The 21,849-nt window shown below is 41.9% G+C and overlaps 1 pseudogene; it reads left to right on the top strand.

Annotated features, from left to right (window-relative positions):
* The first annotated feature begins 3,260 nt into the window (after positions 1–3,260).
* LOC102963250 lies at positions 3,261–3,619 on the top strand (annotated as a pseudogene).
* Positions 3,620–21,849: the final 18,230 nt, after the last annotated feature.

Below are 21,849 nucleotides of genomic sequence, written 5' to 3'. Positions count from 1 at the left end.
GGAGTTGCATTCCAATGTGCTTTTTTTTCATATAAATTTATTGTCATTAGATCTGATACATGTTCTTCTGTAAAACTGTTTCTCAAAACTCATATAAATTATAGTCATTACATTTAAACCTCTTCAGCTTCACCACTACATATTTTGAAATTTCACCTCTTTTTTTTAAATTTCAAATTTTTATTTAAATTCTATTTAGTTAAACATGTGGTGTAATATTAGTTTCAGGAGTAGAATTTAGTGATTAATCACTTACATACAACACCCACTGCTCATCACAACATGTGCCCTTCTTTTTAAATTTTTTTTTAATGTTTATTTACTTTTGAGACAGAGAGAGACAGAGGATGAACGGGGGAGGGTCAGAGAGAGAGAGGGAGACACAGAATCTGAAACAGGCTCCAGGCTCTGAGCTGTCAGCACAGAGCCCGACGCGGGGCTCAAACTCACGAGCCGTGAGATCATGACCTGAGCCGAAGTCGGACGCTTAACCCCTTAACAGACTGAGCCACCCAGGCCCCCCAACATGTGCCCTTCTTAATACCATTACCTATTTAACCCATTCCTGCCCACCTCTCCTCCAGTAACCTTCAGTTTGTTCTCTATTGTTAAGAGTCTATTTCATGATTTGCCCCTCTCTCTTTTCCCCTATGTTCATCTGTTTTGTTTCTTAAATTCCACATATGAGTGAAATCATATAGTATTTGTCTTTATCTGACTGACTTGTTTCACTTAGCATAATACACTCTAGCTCCATCCATGTCACTGCAAATGGCAAGATTTCATTCTTTTTGATGGCTGAGTAATATTCCAGTGTGTGTGTGTGTGTGTACCATATCTTCTTTATCCATTCATCAATTGATGTACATTTGAGCTCCTTCCATAATTTGGCTATTGTTGATAGTGCTGCTATAGACATTGGGGTGCATGTGCCCCTCTGAATCTGTATTTTTGTATCTTTTGGATAAATACCTAGTAGTCCAATTGCTGGGTTGTAGGGTAGTTCTATTTTTAACTTTTGGAGGAAACTCCATACTGTTTTCCAGAGTGGCTGCACCAGCTTGCATGGAATTTCACTTCTTTGTCAATGATGTGAATGACTTTTTTTGCTGCATTAGATAATAGTTTTCAAATGCTGGAAAAATATTCCCTCAATAATCTGTGTGATTTATAATGTGGTAGCAGCTATAGATCTGACATGTTTATAATCTGCATTACTAACATTTTCCCCACACGTTCTTATGTCTAGACCAGAGATCAGCCAACTCCTTCTGGAAAGGGCCAGATAGTAAATGTTTTAGGCTTTGTGAGACTCATATGGTCTCTGTTGCATATTCTCCTTTGTTATATCTTTTTCAACATTTTTAAAATGTAAAAATCATTCTTAAGTCACCATACAAAAATAGCATGTTGGCTGTGGTTTGGTGATTCCTGGTCTAGACAATTAACAAAACAATAATTCAAGCCTGATGCTGTAATATTTGCCAATTTCTGTGGTGTAAATACTCTCAGCATGGCTAATTTCAAGCTATCCCTGAATATGCTGGGGACTTGGGGAGTGATGTGAATTTGCATGCCATTATATAGCATTTGTGCCATGCAGACACTGTAGATTTAAATCACCTCAAGAGTATAGCCAGCAGCAGAATGTAATAAAATAATTAGGAAGTAATACATGTTGAGTATGTATCATCTTTGTTTTTCTTTACAGCTTATTTAATTGTGAATGGATATAATTTAATTTCTAGTAATGGTGGTGTTTAGCAACTGGGGAGCAGGCGAGGGGGTGGCAGAAGTCTGGTAGGGTGTTAGGGTGGGTTTAGTCTCTAATCAAGGTCAGAATTCAGTCTGTGACCTTCATCATAGCTCAGTCTTTGAGGGGCTCTGTCTGGGGTTAATTTGGGGGCTCAGTATATGACCTGAGAAAAGTTGAGTATCTCTCCTGGTGAAGCAGACTGACCCCTGCAAAACTGCAGTTTCAAACCCAGACCTCTACATTTACAAGTCAGGGAACCATGTCACAGATCCCAAGGCTAAGAAGAGGCTCAGAGTTAATGTGGCTCCCCACCCCCACGCGCCACTTCAGGGTGAAACTTCTCCTCCTGTTATCTCTGCATCTCCCACTAGAGGGCAGCAGAGACCTGACTAAAAAGAAAAATGTTCCCGGAACCTTCACCCAGGACTCCGCACCATCTGAGGGCGGGGAGGTTTCCCTCTTGACTTGCACCACCACCTAGGTTCCTGGCTCAACTTCTAGGATCATGGAGCCAGACTCTGGAAACCCGGCTGACCCTGACCCTTAACCCCTTGCTCTCCTCAGCCCTGTCCCTATCTCTGTGGCTAAATCATACACTCTGGGAGGTTGAAGTGGGATTGATTACGTTTGTACTCCCAGTGCCTGGCATAGAGCCCAGCACTGAGTGAGTGCTTAGGAAATGTTTATTGAATCAGTACTTAGAGGGTGGGGCAATGCAGTATATGGAAAAGAACCTGGTTTTAGACATGATTTAAAGTCTAGCTCTAGCTGTGTGACCTTAAGCAAATCAAGTAACCTGTCTGAGCCTTTGATTCACTATTTGTAAGAGGGAACACTGGTATCTAACTTGAAGTTCTGTTGTGAGGATTGAATGAAATGACAAGGGGGTAGAGCCAGTATACACTAGATGCTTAATAAGTGGAGAAATTTTTATGATGTAGTTTTGAGGAATGGTAAGTAATCAGATGTGGATAAAAGAATAGATGGGAGATGGAAGATGTGATTGCTAGAGGAGGCTGAAGGTCATGAAAAAGCCTGAATGTCATGTTGAGGACATAGGGTGTTCTGTCGACAACGGAGAGCGCCTGAGGTGTTCTTCAATCTACTTGGTGAGATGAAACTAAGACACAGCAAACCTCTTGTCTCAGCTCCTTGGCACTCTTACTTATCGCAAATACACACACACACACATGCATGTGCACACACACACACACACACACAGCCATACACACGTACTTCATTTGGAAATTACTTCAAATTATGGAAGAGTTGCAAATATAGTAGGAAGGCTACTATATATACTTCTTATCCAGAAGTACCTATTGTAAATTGTCAATTTGCTTTATCATTTCCCCCCTCCCATTCTCTCTTTGTATATTGTTATTTCTGTTCCATATGAGAGTAGGTTGCATACACCGTGACCCTTTGCCTCTAAATACTTGAGTGTAGACTCTGCTTGTTCTTTCTCCGCTGCTGTGGCCACTCCAGTTCCTTCTTGCCAGACATGCCAGTTGTCGAGCTGGATACGAACTTACCAAAACAGCGGCGTGCCCACAGGACTGGTAGAGCGACTCCGCACGGCCAGTGCAGCCATCCTGGGCCAACCTGAAGACTATGTGAGCGTGATGGTGTGACCAGGTCTGGCCTTGGTGGTGAACAGCTCCACTGAGCCCTGCGTGCAACTGCTCATCTCTTCCATCACGTGTGGAGGACACTGCAGGGGAGAACTGCGGTCACAAAGCCCAATTTTTCAAGTCCCTCACCAAGGAGCTGGACCTGGGCCAGGATCTGATAATTATCTGCTTTTCCCCCCTGGAACCCTGGCAGATTGGCAAGAAAGGGACAGTCATGACTTTTCTATGATTGGCACGGAGGGCATCTGTGAGCTGCCTGCCCCTTGCAGAGGGTCCTCCTGGTAGAGGAGGGGCCTGGTGGATACCAGCTTCTGAAACCCTTCATGCAGATGTGCCAGTGACATTACAGTCCTCTTCTCACCTGCATGTCAAATAAATGAAGAAAGCTTTGTTTTCCATAAACAAATAAATACTTCAGTGTATACTTTTGAAGGGTAAGAATATTTTCTTACATAAGCACAGGACAGTTAACAACTTTAGTAATTTTGTCATTGGTAAGATGCTTGTATCAATTATGACTATGTCAGCAGGAATAATGGCCCCCCAAAGATGTCCACATCCTAAATAAATTTCGGTTGTTTTAAGCCATTAAATTTGTGATTATTTGTTACAGCAGCAATAGAAAATTAACACTAATAGTTTCATCAGTTCTGACTGTATTCCCATTTTGTCAATTGACCCAGTAATATTCTTTTTTTTTAATTTACTTTTTAAAATTTACATCCAAGTTAGTTAGCATATAGTGAAACAATGATTTCAGGAGTAGATTCCTTACCCCCTTACCCATTTAGCCCATCCTCCCTCCCACAATCCCTCCAGCAACCTTCTGTTCTCTTTATTTAAGATTCTCTTATGTTTTTGTCTCCCTCCATGTTTTTATATTATTTTTGCTTCCCTTCCCTTATGTTCATCTGTTTTGTATCTTAAAGTCCTCATATAAGTGAAGTTGTATGGTATTTATCTTTCTCTGACTAATTTTGCTTAGCATAATACCCCCTAGTTCCATCCACGTAGTTGCAAATGGCAAGATTTCATTCTTTTGGATTGCCGAGTAACACTCCATTGTATATATATACCACATTTTTATCCACACATTCATCGATGGACAATTGGGCTCTTTCCATACATTGGCTATTGTTGATAGTGCTGCTATAAACATTGGGTGCATGTGTCCCTTCGAAACAGCACACCTGTATCCCTTGGATAAATACCTAGTAGTGCAATTACTGGGTTGTAGGGTAGTTCTATTTTTAATTTTTTGAGGAACCTTCATACTGTTTTCCAGAGTGGCTGCACCAGTTTGCATTCCCACCAGCAGTGCAAAAGATATCCTCTTTCTCCACATCCTCGCCAACGTCTGTTGTTGCCTGAGTTGTTCATGTTAGCCATTCTGACAGGTGTGAGGTGGTATCTCATTGTGGTTCTGATTTGTATTTCCCTGATGATGAGTGATGTTGAGCATTTTTTCATGTGTGGGTTGGCCATCTGGATGTCTTCTTTGGAGAAGTGTCTATTCATGTCTTTTGCCCATTTCTTCACTGGATTATTTGTTTTTTGAGTGTTGAGTTTGATAAGTTCTTTATAGATTTTGGATACTAACCCTTTATCTGATATGCCATTTGCAAATATCTTCTCCCATTCTGTCAGTTGCCTTTTAGTTTTGCTGATTGTTTCCTTCTCTGTGCAGAAGCTTTTTATGTTGAGGAGGTCCCAGTAGTTCATTTTTGCTTTTGTTTCCCTTGCCTCCGGAGACGTGTTGAGTAAGAAGTTGCTGTGGCTGAGGTCAAAGAGATTTTTGCCTGCTTTCTCCTCGAGGATTTTGATGGCTTCCTGTCTTACATTTAGGTCTTTCATCCATTTTGAGTTTATTTCTGTATATGGTGTAAGATAGGTCCAGATTCATTCTTCTGCATGTGGCGGTCCAGTTTTCCCAGCACCACTTGCTGAAGAGACTGTCTTTATTCCATTGGATATTCTTTCCTGCTTTGTCAAAGATTAGTTGGCCATACGTTTGTGGGTCCATTTCTGGGTTCTCTATCTGTTCCATTGATCTGAGTGTCTGTTCTTGTGCCAGTACCATACTGTCTTGATGATTAGCTTTGTAGTATAGCTTGAAGTCTGGGATTGTGATGCCTCCTGCTTTGGTTTTCTTTTTCGAGATTGCTCTGGCTATTTGGGATCTTTTTTGTTTCCATACAAATTTTAGGATTATTTGTTCTAGCTCTGTGAAGAACCTTGGTGTTACTTTGACAGGAATTGCATTGAATATGTAGATTGCTTTGGGTAGTATCGACATTTTAACAATATTTGTTCTTCCTATCCAGGAACATAGAATATTCTTCCATTTTTTTGTGTCTTCTTCAATTTCTTTCATAAGCTTTCTATAGTTTTCAGTGTATAGATTTTTCACCTCTTTGGTTAGATTTATTCCTAGGTATTTTATGGGTTTTGGTGCAATTATAAATGGAATTGATTCCTTGATTTCTCTTTCTGTTGCTTCATTGTTGGTGTATAGGAATGCAACCAATTTCTGTGCATTGATTTTATATCCTGCAACTTTGCTGAATTCATGGATCAGTTCTAGCGGTTTTTTTGTGGAATCTTTGGGTTTTCCATATAGAGGATCATATCTGGGAAGAGTTAAAGGTTGACCTCCTCCTGGCCGATTGGGATGCCTTTTATTTCTTTGTGTTGTCTGATTGCAGAGGTTAAGCCCTCCAATATTATGTTGAATAACAGTGGTGGGAGTGGACATCCTTGTTTTCTTCCTGACCTTAGGGGGAACGCTCTCAGTTTTTCCCCATTGAGGATGATATCAGTGTTGGCTCATTCATATATGGCTTATATGATCTCGAGGTATGCTCCTTCTATCCCTACTTTCTCGAGAGTTTTTATCAAGAAAGGATGCTGTATTTTGTCAAATGCTTTTTCTGCAACTATTGAGAGGATCATGTGGTTCTTGTCCTTTCTTTTATTGACATGATGAATCACGTTAATTGTTTTGTGGATATTGAACCAGCCCTACATCCCAGGTATAAATCCCACTTGGACGTGCTGAGTAATTTTTTTAATGTATTGTTGGATTCAGTTGGCTAATATCTTGTTGAGGATTTTTGCATCCCTGTTCACCAGGGAAATTGGTCTATAGTTCCCCTTTTAGTGGGGTCTCTGTCTGGTTTTGGAATCAAGGTAATGCTGGCTTCACAGAAAGAGTTTGGAAGCTTTCCTTCCATTTCTATTTTTTGGAACTGTTTCAAGAGAATAGGTGTTACCTTTTCCTTAAATGTTTGGTAGAATTCCCCCTGGAAAGCCATCTGGCCCTGGACTCTTGTTTTTGGCAGATTTTTGATTGGTAATTCGATTTCCTTACTGGTTATGGGTCTGTTCAAATTTTCTATTTCTTTCTGTTTCAGTTTTGGTAGTGTATATATTTCTAGGAATTTTTCCATTTCTTTCAGATTACCCATTTATTGGCATATAAATGCTGAGAGTATTCTCTTATTATTGTTTTTATTTCTGTTGTGTTGGCTGTGATCTCTCCTCTTTGATTCTTGATTTTATTTATTTGGGTCCTTTCCTTTTTCTTTTTGATCAAACTGGCTAGGGGTTTATCAATTTTGTTAATTCTTTCAAAGAACCAGCTTCTGGTTTCATTGATCTGTTCTACTGTGTTTTTGGTTTCGATAGCATTAATTTCTGCTCTAATCTTTATTATTTCCTCTCTTCTGCTAGTTTTGGGTTTCATTTGCTGTTCTTTTTCCAGCTCCTTAAGGCATAAGGTTAGGTTGTGTATCTGAGATCTTTCTTCCTTCTTTAGGAAGGCCTGGATTGCTATATACTTTCCTCTTATGACCGCCTTTGCTGCATCCCAGAGGTTTTGGGTTGTGGTGTTATCATTTTCATTGGCTTCCATATACTTTTTAATTTCCTCTTTAACTGCTTGGTTAGCCCATTCATTCTTTAGTAGGATGTTCTTCAGTCTCCAAGTATTTGTTACCTTTCCAAATTTTTTCTTGTGGTTGATTTCGAGTTTTATAGCATTGTGGTCTGAAAATATGCACGGTATGATCTCGATCTTTTTGTACTTACTTAGGGCTGATTTGTGTCCCAGTATATGGTCTATTCTGGAGAACGTTCCATGTGCACTGGAGAAGAATGTATATTCTGCTGCTTTAGGCTGAAATGTTCTGAAAATATCTGTTAAGTCCATCTGGTCCAGTGTGTCTTTCAAAGCCATTGCTTCCTTGTTGATTTTTTGATTAGATGATCTGTCCATTGCTGTGAGTGGGGTGTTGAAGTCTCCTATCATTATGGTATTAATATCGATGAGTTTCTTTATGTTCGTGATTAATTGATTTATATATTTGGGTGCTCACACATTTGCCGCATAAATGTTTACAATTGTTAGGTCTTCTTGGTGGATAGACCCCTTAATTATGTTATAATGCCCTTCTACATCTCTTGATACAGTCTTTATTTTAAAGTCTAAATTGTCTGATATAAGTATGGCTACTCTGGCTTTCTTTTGTTGACCATTAGCATGATAGATGGTTCTCCATCCCCTTACTTTCAAACTGAAGGTGTCTTTAGGTCTAAAGTGGGTCTCTTGTAAACAGCATATAGATGGATCTTGTTTTCTTATCCATTCTGTTACCCTATGTCTTTTGATTGGAGTGTTTAGTCCATTGATGTTTAGAGTGAGTACTGAAAGATATGAATTGATTGCCATTATGATGCTGTCGAGTTAGAGTTTCTGGTGGTGTTCTCTGGGCCTTTCTAATCTTTTGTTGCTTTTGGTATTTATTTACATATATATATATATATATATATATATATATATATATATTTTTTTTTTTTTTTTTTTTTTTTTTTTTTTTTTTTTTCATCTTTTCTCCCCTGAGAAAGTCCCCCTTAAAATTTCTTGCAGGGCTGGTTTAGTGGTCACAAACTCCTTTATTTTTTGTCTGGGAAACTTCTTATCTCTCCTTCTATTTTGAATGACAGCCTTGCTGGATAAAGAATTCTTGGCTACATATTTTTCTGATTCAGCACACTGAATATATCCCACCACTCCTTTCTGGCCTGCCAAGTTTCTGTGGATAGGTCTGCTGCAAACCTGATCTGTCTTCCCTTGTAGGTTAAGGACTTTTTTTCCCTCGCTGCTTTCATGATTCTCTTCTTGCCTGAGTATTTTGTGAATTTGACTATGATATGCCTTGTTGGTGGTCAGTTTTTGTTGAATCTAATGGGGGTCCTCTGTGCTTCCTGGATTTTGATGTCTCTGTTTTTCCCCAGGTTAAGAAAGTTTTCCACTATGATTTGCTCACATAACCCTTCTACCCCTATTTCTCTCTCTTCCTCTTCTGGGACCCCTATGATTGTGATGTTGTTCCTTTTTAATGAGTCACTGATTTCTCTAATTCTTAAATTGTGCTCTTTTGCCTTAATCTCCCTCTTTTTTTCTGCTTCATTATTCTCTACAAGTTTGTCCTCTATATCGTTGATTCTCTGTTCTGCTTCGTCCATCCTTGCCGCTGCTACATCCATCCATGATTGCAGCTCAGTTATAGCATTTTTAATTACATTCTGGCTATTTTTTACTTCTTTTATCTCTGCAGAAAGGGATTCTAATGTATTTTCGACTCTAGCTAGTATTCTTATTATTGTGATTCTAAATACTGACATCTTGCTTGTATCTGTGTTGATTAAGTCCCTGGCTATTGTTTCTTCCTGCTCTTTCTTTTGGGGTGAATTCCTTCATTTAGTCATTTTTAAGGAAGAAAAGGAATTAATAAGGTAAAAAAATTAAAATTAAAAAATTAAAAACAACACACACACACACACACAAATCAAATAAATGATGTTAGATCCTAGGTGTGTTTTGATCTGGTTGTTGAAAGGAGCTTGATAGATTAAAGAAACAAGGGGGGAAAAAGGAAAATGTTTGAAAATTTGAAAAAATGAATACACTGAAGTGGAATAAAATGAAATGATGGAAGTAAAATGGAATTTTAAAAATTTACAAAAAATAAAAAAATAGTATAAAAAATTAAAGAAAAATATTTTTAATAAAAATTGAAAATAATAATTTTTTTCTCTTTCTGTATTCAAGAAAAAGAAACAAAAAAGAAAATAAATTGAATAGATGGACCAGTGAACAGACTGAAATATGATTGAAATTACATCGTTTTCTCCTAGAAGTCAATGTATGAAGCTCTTTATAGTCAGTAAACTAAGCAGGCAGAGACTTGTGTTCCTAAAGAGCAAGGTTGGCCCAGTTGGGCGGGGCTTAGTGTAATGGCTCCGTTCCCCACTAGATGGCGCTGCTTAGCCTACTGGGGTAGATTGTTGTGGAGCTTGCAGGTGTGTATGTATATGCGCATGCGCGGGGTGGGGCGGAGGGTGAAAATGGCGTCACGATCTACCCAGACTCGGGGCGCTGTTCTGATCGGCAACTGCTTGCCTATCCTTTGTCTCCAGCTTCTGTCCACTCCCTGCTTTTACGCTGTCTGTGACCAAGCTGTCAGGTTGCCAGGTTCCACCTCCCTTCTGAGTTTTATCGCGGATCGGCTGTGTTTACCGACCCCTCGCTTCTGAGGGACTGCGGCTTTGACTCGTTCTGCCGCTCTTTGGGAGGGTCTCACCGAACAATGGCCAGGGCCGGCTGCACCCAGGAACGTTTGTGGGACCTTGCTGCTGCCGATGCCCGAGACTGCAGCTGCGTGCCAGCCCGCTCCAGAAAAAGTTCACGCAATCATGTAGCCACAGCGTTTCAGGGATCATGGAAAATCACAACATACCTCTGGCACAAGGCGTAGCCCTTAACGACCTTGTTCCAGCACCCGTGAATGTGATTGTTCTCTGAAGTCTGCTGGGACCAGGTGGCCGCACAGCCTGAACCCAGTGTCCTTCCAGCAGGGGAACCGCCTCTCTCCATGTAGCCCAAAGACTCCCTGGACTTCACTCTGCTCCTGGGGATTCGCCCTTCCCACCAGAGCACCACCAGGTATCGAGCTGTGGAGTTGCAGACTCTGCACTCCTCTTGTTTACAGTCTTAATGGAATTTAAACCCTCTCCTTTCTCCCTTTTTAGTTCAGTCCCTGTGGCTATTTCCACTTTTCCACTTTCTCTCCAGCTGCTTTTGGGGGGGTGCTTTTCCCATACTCCCCTCCCCAACACCCCATTCTGTCCTCTCTCCTCAAGCAAAAACAGCTCCCTGCTCTCTGTGGCTTCTTTCTCCCCCAGCTCACCTCTCTGCACCCCGTACCTGCTGAATTCTGTGGTTCAGGTTGTGCAGATTGTTGTGTTAGTCCTCAAATCAGTTTTCTAGGTGTGTAGAATGGTTAGTGTTGGTCTAGTATTTCATGGATGCAAGATGCAAAAAAACCTACCATGCTGTTCTGCCATTTTGGCTTTTCCCCCGACCAGTAATATTCTTTATGGCATTTTGTCTCTCCAGTAGATGATCACGCATTCTATTTAATTGTCATATCTCTTTAGTCTTCTTTTTTTAATGTTTATTTATATATTTTGAGATAGAGAGGGGTGTGGAAGGGGCAGAGAGAGATGGAGACTGAGAATCCCAAGCAGGCTACTCACTGTCAGTACATAGCCTGATGCAGGGCTTGATCCCATGAACCATGAGATCTTGACCTGAGCTGAAATCAAGAGTTGAGCACTCAACCTACCACCCAAATGCCCCATCTCTTTGGTCTTCTATAACTTGGAATAGTTTCTCAGCGTTTCTTTATCTTTTATGAAAATGGCATTTTTGAAGACACAGTCTGCCCCTGCCCCCTGCTCCCTGCTCCTTCTTTAGTAGAATGCTTCTCATTTTGGGTTTGTCTGATGTTCCTTTGTAATTAGATTCAGCTGCTGCACCAGTGGCTATAACACTGCATAAATGATGTTGTGTCCTTCTCAGGGACACATCAGGAAGCACTTGATGTCTGTCTACCTGTCACTGGTGATGTTCATTTTGATCCCCCAGTCGAGGTGTTTTTGATACTGGGTGCCACCAAGAAGGGTTCCATGTGGTGAGAACTGGTGTAGTTTGCATCAAGGTTGTCATTGCTCTGTTGGGAACTGGGCACCAGGAGATAAGTGATACCTCATACGTGGTATGCAGCCCACATAGCCTCCCAGGAAGCTCCCAGGCTAGTGGGAAGCCAAACAAGGTGACTCACTCATGCATGCATGCATTTCACAAGTATTGATTGAGCACCTGTGTGGGTGGGGCTAGGATACAAGGGTGAGCAAGAGAGAGCTGGTGTTTACCTTCATGTGGCTCACAGTCTAGTGGAGAGGATGGACACTGCAAAAATAAATAAACAAATAAATAGAAAAGAAAAGATTGCTGTGTCCTCAGTGTCTAGACCCTTGCCTGTCACACAGAGCTGCTCACAGGAGAAGAAATTGTGGCTCAGAGAGGGAAGACAGCTCCCTCTGGCCCACCCAGCTGGCTTTGGGGGTTGTAAGTCCTGCCTCTCCCCAGCAGAGTGGGCCAGCAAGTTGGAGTTTCCAATCCATGGGCAGCTAGGGGTTGGTTCATCTTGGAAGGAGCTGTTTCCTCTGTCTTCATGCTGCACTGCCTCCTTGCCCTATCCTGCTCTGGGGCTTGGGGGCCCCTGATTGGGCCTGTTGTTATTTAGTCAGCAATAATATTGGATTTACTTTCATCTCTGAATTGCATCAAATGTCGCCAGTGACATTTCGTTGACACACAAGGAGGAGGCTGGCATTTTTAGATTGTCAGCGTGTTATAGATGTAGAAGCAGATTGTGTTGGGGTGTCTAGTTTATTGTTAATTAGATGGAACAGGCAAGGCCTCCTCAGTGAGCATGGGGATAAGCCCTTCCCCCACACCTGCTTCAGACTGACTTCAAACCCCCTCCCAGAAATTAATGAGGCCACCAATTTTCCCATTGTAATGGGGAATTCATTTCAGAAGTTTGGGGGGCAAACAACAAAGTGAGTTGTTCTCTATCTGTGGGTCTCTTTAATATTTCAATTATGTCCCAAAAGCTTTCCATCTTCTTCCTTTATAAGTGAGAGAGAAAATGAAGACAGTTTGTGGTGGACAGTGGTTCACACTAGTTCAGTACTTCCAGATCAACAGATACTTATTGAATGCGCACTAGCTGCCTGGCCCCAGGGGTATTCCTTTACCTCTCTGCCTTGGTTTTTTCATCTGTTAATTGGGGATAATAATAGTCTTACCTCAAGGGTGTTGTGAGAGGCAAATGAATTTAAATATCCAGAGTGCTTAGAACAGCACCTGGCACATCACAGGCACCACGTCCCTTTCTTCCACCACTGCTAGCGCTACGATCATCACAGCCAGTGTTGTGGGTGCTGAGGAAGTACTTTGTCCCTCTGGTAACTTATAATCTGATAGGGGAAATGGACATATCTACAACCAATTCCTCAGATCTAGGAGCTTCCATGATTATTTCAAAGCTTCCATGATTGTGGATCTTGCAAGTTCTATGACTTCATACTTATAAGATTCTCTGAATTCATGGTCCTAACATCCAATGGGGGTTTTAATGATTGTAAGGTTCTGCGACGCTAAGTGCAGAGAGGTGATCTGAGGTGACAAACTGACTTGTTCACCAGTCCTGTTTTCCTCTCCTCCTGGGCACACAGACTGTTTTTGCAGCCTGCCTGTTGTTAGGTGTGGCCACGGGGCCAAGTTCCGGCTGAGGGAGGTGGGTGGAAGTGATGTGGGCCCTGCCAGGTCTGGCTGTGAAACCTCCCATGGAATACCCCACGTCTTCTTTCTCCCAGTCCTGACCCAATGGACACAATGCCACGGCCTACTGCCAACCGTGGGCAGAGCCACCATGTGGAAGGAGCCCAAGTCCCTGAATGAGCACGTGAAAGGTGGTCCAGTCAGGAGTATGAGCAGGAACACATCTCCTATCGTGTAAGCCACTGAGCTAATCGGCTTTTATCTAACTTGGCAGCTGGCAGTTTGGGGCAGATGAGGAGGCAGGTGAGAACCTTCCTGATGGAACCTTCTTCCCATCCTTTCCTTCTTATCTGCTGTCCGCATCAGTTCTTTTTCACCGCCTTCTCCAGCCCTACCCCTGGGTCACAGTGTCCACAGCATGCAGGTCCAAGACTGCCCATCAGCAGCCCCAATTCAGATGTTAGCAGGAAGGGCACAAGACTGTATGCTGTGGTGATCACACCCCTGTTGTCCCGGCCCCTCCTTGCCTTGCAGCAAGCATGGGAATCCCGGCTGGGGCTGGTGTCATTGCTCTGAATGGGGCTGAGGAACCCATCCTATGGGCAGGCCCAGGCCTCTCGGGCCAGCCCCACCTCCTTTTTCTGTTGCAATGAGCAGGGCCCAGCTCTTTCCCTGGGCGGGCAGGAAGTGGGTCTTTGCTTATGCTCTCACCTCTGTCCTCACTTGTCCACACCTATGCCACCCTCTCCCTTTCCTCTCAGTGTGCTGCCAGGTGGGGCAGGCTGCCTCTCCCTGTCCAATAACATGGCCCCCAGCTCAGCCAGAATGTGGCCTGTTGACCCCGGGCACCCTCAGGAGAGGGCAGATTTTGCTTCAGTAGAATTAGGAGCATAGTCTGTTCCTTGTCAAAGGCAACTTTCTGTAATTTATGCTTACATTTCACTGTGAGAGATTGTATGTTCAGCTTGTGCTAGCTTGATAAATACATGGGCACATAGTTAAGAGCCTTTGCTTGTGGGGTGCCTGGGTGGCTCAGTTGGTTGGGTGGCTGACTTCGGCTCAGGTCATGATCTCATGGTCTGTGAGTCTGTGAGTCTGTGAGTTCGAGCCTTGCATCAGGCTCTGTGCTGACAGCGCAGAGCCTGGAGCCTGTTTTGAGTTCTGTGTCTCCCCCTTTCTCTGCAAAAATAAATAAACATTAAAAAAAAAAAATAAGAGCCTTTGCTTCTGCCAAGGTTTGGCTCACAATCCGGGATCTGAATTTTAAAAACAACCTCCTAACTTCAGCTGCTAGGCTACAAAGGTAGTGGCAGTCAGGGGAGAGGGGCACATGGAAGACCCACTGCTTCTCTATCTGGAAAGCTGGAGCTCCCAAGCCATCTCCTCCAGGCTGCCTGCCTTCATTCTCCCATACAGAGTTAGCTGGTCCTTCCTCTAGGCCCATTTTCTTATGTGTAAAAGGCAGATGCCTTTTCTTGGGGTACACTAAAGTTTGAATGAGATGCTACATATAACATGAGCAGACCGGGGCCTGGTCCTAGTGAGCACCCAGTTCTATTAGCTGGGTGTAATGTTGGGGTGGGTGTAGGTGTTGGTGTTAGGATGCCTCACTGAGATTCCAGTCTTCATGGCGATGCACTGACATGCTGGGAAAAAGACCAGTGAAGAAAACTAGCTTCAGGAGACCAATATTAGGACTTGAAAAAGGGGGGGACAAATGCTGCAGCTGGACTCTGGGAAGGGTGTCCATGAGGGGCAGTACCTGGGCTCAGTCATCTGTCTTCAGTGGAGGGAAGTACTTCTGAGCAGGGACCTGAAATAGTCTTCTAGTCTTCTGAACTAGCCCTCCAGCAAACACTCATCCTGGGTTCCTAAAGAGAATGGCACTTGTGCTTGGTAGAAACCCATAAATGAGAATTAGGGCAATTTGGAGGCCAGTTTACACCTAAAGAAATTCAAGTTCAGGGAGTGTAAGTTACTTCTCCAAGGTCACACAGCCATCAACTGGCAGAGCCAGGATTGGAATTGCAGTCTCCAGGTCTTTTCCTTGGTCTGGTCCAGGGCCCACATGAGTGAGGGCAGCAGCTGTATGGATGGAGGGCCCCAGAGCAGCCTCGCAGTTAGCACAGCTGGTGTGGGCAGCTGGAAAGCTCTGGATGCCACTGAACAGAAATCATGAGCCTCCCTAGGGGCCAAGAGAAGAGGCTGGGGTCTTTTGGATTCATCATTCCCTGTCCCTGGGACAGCCTCCTCCTCCAGCTGGCATGAAAGGGAAGCCAGCAACATCACACGGATACCTGCTCCCTGCGGATAAGTGCTTGTTTGCAAGGGCCATGTACGCTGCACATTTGCTTTATGTAAATAACAAAATAAAAAGGCAAGCTCTGCCACCATGCAGTTCTGCTGTCCTTTGGAGCAGGAGGCTTCCCACTGAAAGATGTTTAGGTACTAATGGATTCTACCTGAGTTGTCATCTAAACAGCAAACATCTTTGCAGCTGCATAAAATCTTTCCTGTTTCAGGTGGGTGGCCCGGGAGGTGCTGCGAGCTGGGCGGAGGGGGGGCTTTATGTGCCGTTATTTTTAGAACATGAAGGAAGGCCTTAGAGATCTGAGTGGATGTGGATGTTATAGAGAGGTTTTTTTAGGTTGATACAATCTCAAAAAATGGAAAGAGGTTGAAAGAGGGTGATTCTTTAATGGCAGAGCCCGAGATAAAAAGCTTATATATTGATGTCACCTTTTTAACCTGGATTTTATAGGGATGAAATTTAGCATCTATCTTCCACTATATGTTGTCAACCTTATGGCTGTACCTGGAGTCTCACTGGTCCCTGATGAGCCTGTCTGTGGCAATTTGCTCCAACACCTGTGTATTAGAGGCAGTCTAAGTGACACAAAGCTTTGAATAGAGCTTTTGTTTTTTTCTTTTCTTGTGGATGCTGCAAAGTCAGAAGATATGTGGGCAGCTGATCTCTGATTAATGGTGAGCTCATGAATAAGCTTGGGACAGGAATGTGTCCTGAGAACAGGGAAGGAAAGTCAGGGAGCCTCTGAGTCAACCCAAGTGATGGGAGATTATGGGATGGCCTCTGGTCACCTGATTGGAGGCATCCCTGTGGAGAGAAAGGCACATGTTGTTCCCTGAGACACAACTGGGCTTCCATGTCAGATTTGCCACTGGTGACTGTGAGACTGGGAAAGTCATTTCACTGCTCTGAGCATCAGGTTTTTTATTGGGGAGTAAATAATAGTCCCTGCCTTAAAGGAATGATATGAAATAAGGAATGTAAAGTTCCAACAAGCAATGAGTGCTCCATAAATGCTGGTTTTACCCCCTCTGGTGACAGCTGGGTTTAATCTTAGGTGTACCGTATTTCTGTATTTTCTTTCTGTCTCTCTGTGCCCACTGACTTAGAAGTTGGGCTAAGTAGAACGAAGACTCTGGGGGCAAGGATATTGTGAGTCCTGTTTCCTACTGAACATCTGACTTTAGGTTTGGAATGTTGTGGTACAGACTGTTTCCTGACATAAGTAATACTTCAGCTATAGATTAAGATGTAAAAGACTCAGTCCTTGATCCTTGGCTCACAGTAGGCTCTTAGTAATCATTTGTGCTGGAATGTTAGCTGATGAATCATCAACCAGTGCCTGTCCTCCAGAGGCCTCCTATTTAAGCTCCACACAGGAAACACGTAGGGACCACCTGCCCCTGAAAGGGGCTGAGCAGGTATTGAAAACCTGTTGGACTCAGTCCTTCCGTTTCTTCAAGCACCACATGCTGGGGCTACACTGAGCCAAGAGGGCCGAATGGTCTGAGAAGTCAGGAAGTCTTTACAGAGGAAGTGACATTTGAACTGGTCTTGAAGATGCAAAAGAGTTCTCCCAAAGGAGAAAGAAAAGAGTGAGGTGGGAAAGTAGCACACCAGAGGTGTGCAAGGTGAGTTGCAATTATAACCCAAGTGAAACCCAGCAGCTCTGCAATCCCAGGGGCAGCTGATGCTCCAGGTAAGACAGAGTCCTGCTGCCACCAAGTGGCAGTGGGGGATGGTGCTCATCGTAATATTAGCATTTATTAAGCACTTCATGTTTGCCTGGCACTATAGGTGTTCTACACATATTAACTTCTTTAATCTCTGTCAAGCTTATGAGGTAGCAGCTATCTATCTAACTCCACTTTAGAGATGAGGAAACTGATGCCCACAGAGGCTTAATAACTTACTGAGTGTCACATAGCTAACAACTTTAGAACAAGTACCCTGTATTTCCCTTTGCTTCATTTCAGTGCACTGCCTTATTTGAGGTCTCCCATGAGAGAAGTGTACAGACCACAGATCTATTACATGAAAAGGCCAGAATGAGCCACTAGTGTGGAAATCATTGTTCAGCTGGGGATGAGGAGGGGAGGGAAGAAGAAATTGCATGTGATGACAAGATGAAAAATTAGAGGTGGCTAAAACTAAGTACTGTTACTAAGTACTGTTACTCACACACTCGGGCCCACTCCCACACCTGTTTTTCTTCCTGTTTCTTCCTTTTTCCTCCCTGCTGGTTTTTAGGGCTCATCACAGGTCGCTGGTGATAAGGGAATGACAGTATCCAGAGTGGCTTGCCTACCGGCACTGATCTGGAAGACAGCACCAACTCCCTGGTGTAGGAGTTACTTTAATTTCTGCCTTCCTCCTTTGTTTTTCTCTTCTGAGCCTCAACTTTAAATTACATCCCTCCCGGTTGATGGGGGGTGGGAGGGAGGGGAGGGTGGGTGATGGGTATTGAGGAGGGCACCTTTTGGGATGAGCACTGGGTGTTGTATGGAAACCAATTTGACAATAAACTTCATATATTGAAAAAAAATAAAAAAAATAAATATCTCTTCAAGAAAAAAAAATTACATTCCTCCCCCCACCCCAACTTGTTGAAGACACTGCAGATCAGGAAGTTTGTCAATAGAGGTGGTGGGTTGGGGTGGCTGTGGGATGGAAGGGAGGGGAGAAGTAAGGATGGAATGTGAGGGGGGAGAGGGGAAGAAGAAGGGAGGGGAAAGGAGGAGGAGGAACTTGGAGGTGGAATGAGGGTGTCAGATGGATGGTGCTCTGGAGACTCTTCTCCATGCCTCTCTGTATGCCTCTGGGGGTTTAGTAGATAGGGATTTTCCTTCAGGTCCACAAAAGTGCCAGGAAAAGGCCTGGGGATGGACACTAGGAATCAACTCATGTGGGTCTGAGCAGTAACAACAATGCAGTTGTCACTGCATTGAAGTGAACTGAATGGACACTCATTGGAAGGGGCTGGGGTGTGGTCAGTGACTGTGGGTGAGGCTCAGCCCCAAGACTCTAGAGAAGGCATGGCTCCAGGGAGGGATGGGTGGTGCCTGATTTTAGACTCCAGCTGACCTGTATTCAGATCCCAGCTTCTGCCACTCATTAGCGGTGTTACCTGGACAAATTATCTCCAGGCCAGTATCTCCAGGCCTCAGCTTCCCTTAGAAGAGCTGTTGTGAGGTTTGCATGATATAAATTGTACAAAGTACCTGGCAAAGTACAAGTTCCTTTCTTTTTCTCTACTGAGTATTAACTACTTGTGTGACTCTGGGCATATCATACCATTTCTCCAAACTTCAGTTTCTCAATAAAATGGGAGAACTGCCTCTTGTGCCTACCTCACAAGGTCAAGGTGAGGACTAAATGACACAAGGACTACTTAAAGAACTGAACTAATGGGAGAAGTAGTTGAGGTATTAGTTGTGTTGCTTCCATCTGAAATCATTGTTCTGAGTGCTCAGGTTATAGAATCATAGAATCATCTACTCTTGCTTGACTGTGTCCCTGAAAACCTAAGTATTTGAAGAACAGGGGAATTTCTCTGTGGTAAGGGAGACTTTTGGGTGTTTTCATGTTCTACATTTTGATCTCAGAGCTGGTTACACAGAGGCTTTGTGAAAATTTGTGAAAATTCATGTACGCTTACGATTAGTGCACTTTCTATGTGTCTGTTATACATCAGTAAAAAAGTTTAGTTAAAAATATTTGTGTGCACTGATTACATTTTTAATGATACTAATAGTTAAAACTGTAAGATATGTTAAGGGTATTTGTTTAAAATAAAGAAAGAATTCTTATTTTTTAGCTACATGTTGAAATATTTAGGGATGAAATGAAAAGAATTTTATTAAAAAACACCAAGGTTTGGGGAGAGGTGAATGGGTAGGAATGTAGATGAATCTAGACTGGCCAGAGGTTAATAACTGATGAAGCTGGGAGACAGGTACATGCAGTTTTACTATACTCCTTACTTTTGTATATTTACATTTTTTTCATAATAAAAATGTTTTAAATATACTGAGAATTTTGTATACACCATGACCAGGTGGGATTTATTCCAGGTATGCAAGGCTGGTTCAACATTCAAAAAATCAATTAATGAATCCATAATAACACATCAAAGTATAAAAATCAAATGATCACATCAACAGATGTAGAAAAAGAATGTGACAAGATTCAACACTCATTCATGACAAAAACTCTCAGCAAACTAGGACTAGATGGAAACTTCTTCAACTCAGTAAAGGATATCTACAAAAGCCTACAGCTAACATCACACTTAATGGTGAGACTATAAACTTTTCTGGTAAGATCAGGAAAAAGGCAACGATATCCCCTCTTACCACTCCTTTTCAACATCACAGTGGAAGTCTTAGCTAATGCAGTAAGACAAGAAAGGAAATAAAAGTATACATACTTACAAGGAAGACATAAAAACAGATGACATGATCATCTATGTAGAAAATCTGAAAGAATCTACAAAAAGCTCCTGGAACTAATAAGAAATTATAGCAAGGTTGCAGGATACAAGGTTAAATATACAAAAGTCAATCACTTTCCTATATACCAGTAGCCAACAAGTGATGTTTGAAATAAAAAACACATTATCATTTACATTAGCAACCCCCTCATGAAATACTTACATATACATCTAAAAATATGTATAAGATCTAGATGAGGAAAACTCTAAACCTCTGATGAAAGAGATCAAAGAAGAACTAAATAAATGGAGAGATATTCCATACTTATGAATAGGAAGACTCAATATTTCAATTATTCCTAACTTGATCTATAGATTCAACACAATCCTCCCCAAAATACAAGTTATTTTGCATATGTCAACAAACTGATTGTAACTTTTATATGGAAAGGCAGAAGATCCAGAATATCCAACAAAATATTGAAGGAGAAGTACCAAGTCGGGTGACTGACACTACCCAAATTCAACACTTACTATAAAGCTACAGTATCTAATGATGTACTGACAAATGAATAGATCAATGGAACAGAATATAAAGCCAAGAAATAGATCCACTTAAATATGGTCAATTGGTCTTCCACAAAACAGCAAAGGCAGTATAGTGGAGAAAAGATCATCTCTTCAATAAATGGTGCTGGAACAACTTGATATCCACATTAAAAAAAATGATCTAGACACAGACCTTAAATCTTTCACAAAAATTAACTCAAAATGGATAATAGACCTAAATGTCAAATACAAAGCTATAAAACCCTTAGAAGGAACCAAAGGAGAAAATCTAGATGATTTTGGGTATGGTGATGACTTTTTAGATAAAACCCCAAAGGCACAATCCATGAAATAAATAATTGATAAACTGGACTTCGTTAAAATTAAAAGCTTCTGTCAGTAATGGCACCTTCAAGAGAATGAGAAGACAAGTCACAGACTGAGAGAAAATATTTGCAGAAGTCACAGCTGATAAAGGACTGTTACCCAAAATATACAAAGGACTCTTAACAATAGGAAAAATGAACAACCCAATTTAAAAATGGGCAAAAGACCTGAACAAGTACCTCACCAAGAAGATATACAGAGGCCAAATAAATATATGAAAAGATGCTAAATCTCATATATTATTAGAGAATCACAAATTATAATACAACTGATAACACAGAAATACTAAAGATTATAAGAAACTATACACTAACAAATTAGATCAGCTAGGAGAAGTGGATAAATTCCTAGAAACATTCAACCTACCAAGACTCAGTTATGAATAAATGGAAAATCTGAACAGATCGATTACTAGTAAGAAGACTGAATGAGTAATCAAAAATAGCCCAACAAAGAAAAATTCAGAACCGGATAGCTTCACTGGCGATATCTAGCAAGAAAGAAGAATATGTACCAATCCTTTTCAAATTTTCCAAAAGAAAGAATAGGAGAGAACATGTCCAAACTCATTTTATGAGACCAGAATTACCCTGATTCCAAAGAGAGGACACTACCAGAAAAGAAAATTATAGGCCAATATCTTTGATTAACACAGAGGCAAAAATCTCCAATGAAATGTTAATGAACTGAATTTGACAGTACGTTAAAAGGATCATACACCATAATCAAGTGGGATATATTCCAGGGATTCAAGGATGGGTTGACATATGGAAATCAATAAATGTGATATACCACATTAACAAAATGAAAGATAAAATCATATGATCATCTGATAAAAACTCTCAACAAATTAGATATAGGTGGAATGTACCTTAACATAATAAAAACCATATGTGGCAAGCCCACAGCTAACAACATACTCAATGGTGAAAAGCTGAAGGCTTTTTCTCTAAGATCAGGAACAAGACAAGGATGTGCTCCCTTGACACTTTTATTCAACATAATACTAGAAGTCCTGGCCAGAACATTTAGTTAGGAAAAAAAAAAAAGTCATCCAAATCAGAAAGGAAGAAACATTATCTCTGTTTA

Source organism: Panthera tigris, chromosome C1, assembly GCF_018350195.1.
Source record: "Panthera tigris isolate Pti1 chromosome C1, P.tigris_Pti1_mat1.1, whole genome shotgun sequence".
Classification (NCBI taxonomy): domain Eukaryota; kingdom Metazoa; phylum Chordata; class Mammalia; order Carnivora; family Felidae; genus Panthera; species Panthera tigris.
This window is presented reverse-complemented; position numbering and strand designations above follow the sequence as displayed.